We start from the raw sequence: 1894 nt of genomic DNA, 5'->3' as shown, positions 1-1894 counted from the left end.
CCACAAGTGGGGGCTTTTTGGTACTTTTTATATATTCTAATGGTACTTTTTGAATTTTCTGCAATAATGGACATAGAAATATGAAATTAGGCGTCTATGGTCCCAAGTGAGTGAAAATTCAAGGCCATACTTCTTGGTACTTTTTCTTTGTTCTCATAGGTACTTTTTTGAATTTACTATAATAACGGACCTAGAGTTTCCAAAAAACCGAAGAATTTCAAAACCGCGGTTTATTTTTTTTCGGTTTTGTGATAACACTAGTTTACAATGTTTTTGCTCATGAATTCAAACATATGGGGATTTGTGTAATTAGGTTCTAACTTCGGAAAAAATATTAAAAAAAATCCTGGACGTCAAACTTTTGAGATATTTCTTAAAAACGAAACATATAAAAATTTACATTAAATTAGTACAAAAAAATTAAAAGTGAAGTGTTTTAGTTCTCTTTTTATAATTATTTTCATTTGTTTCCCTCACGACACTCCAACAGTAGTCTCCTAGCATATTCTGATCCCAAAAACCTTGATAATTCCTCTCGAAAATCTTCAAATCTTGATGGAAACGCTCTCCATGTTCTTCACTCATGTGTCCGAGGTTTTCCGGGAAAAAATCCACATGAGAATGTAAAAAGTGAATTTTGAGGGATATATTTACACCCATCAGTTCAAAATTATGTAATAAATTCACAACAATATCTCTGTAATTTTGACTTTTCTTATTCCCCAAAAATTCTTGAACAACAAGTTTAAAAGAATTCCATGCTGCATTTTCAACGTCGGTTAATAGACACTCAAATTTGGTATCAACCAAAATGTTTCTAATTCGAGGACCCACAAATATCCCTTCTTTAAGTTTAGCCCCAGAAAGACTCGGGAACACGCTGCATAAATATTGAAATGCTGGTTTTGTCTTATCTAAAGCTTTTACGTAATTTTTTAATGTAAATAAGCATTTTGCAGTGTTTGTGTTATAGGAAAACCTTGATTTGACTGAATAATTTTTCCGCAAATAAAACAAAAATGGTCTGGGTTTATTTTACACTTTCCAGAAGACATTTTAAAATAGTTTTTACTTTAGAGTTTTGTATTTAATAGCGATTTATTAACGTTTATCTACAGGAAAGATGTACTTTTAAACAGTATTTATTTTTTTTTTCGTTAATTTTTTTTGGAATTTGTCAAAAGAATACAACTCTGAAAGTATCTAGTAGCTTCGCCAGAGCTTTATGTACCCAAAAACGATGTGAATACCTAATTACCACAATTCGGTACACTACAGTATGCATTAGTAGTACTCAGGTCAGGGGAAAAATAAAAACCCATATATCTCAAAATTTGGACGTATAGAAGGGAAACAAAAAATGGTCAATTAACTAGCGTCCCTAGCTCTTCTCGAAAATATAAGTTTCATTCCATGAGCAAACAAAAATGTTTGATTTGTAAACTAGTGTAATTTTTAAATATTAATTGTTATAGAAACAAAATTAGTTGATAATATAGGAAAGGCTATACAAATTTAAAATTCAAACTTGACGGGTTATGGTTTAGTGAGTGCGAATTCAAAAGTGATAATCAATGGTACTATTTGTTTATTGCAATGGTACTATTTTATAATAATAAACCTAAAAATTTAAAATTAGGCACACATGATTCTGAATGAATTTGAATTCACAAAAGGTGACTTTAGTGGTAACTTTCGTTTGCATTTTCTATAATAATGGACCCAGAAATATGAAATTAGACGTTTACAATCAGATTCACAAAGGGAGACTTAATAGTACTATTTCACTCTTCTAATTGGGGTGGCGTAGCGCACCGGGTCAGCTAGTTTAAATATATTGCTGTAATATGGCGTTCACTGTAACTCAATTCGAAAAACTTGTTTTATAACATAT

This window comes from Calliphora vicina, chromosome 3 (assembly GCF_958450345.1).
Source record: "Calliphora vicina chromosome 3, idCalVici1.1, whole genome shotgun sequence".
Lineage (NCBI taxonomy): Eukaryota > Metazoa > Arthropoda > Insecta > Diptera > Calliphoridae > Calliphora > Calliphora vicina.
Note: the sequence above shows the minus strand (reverse complement) of the source record.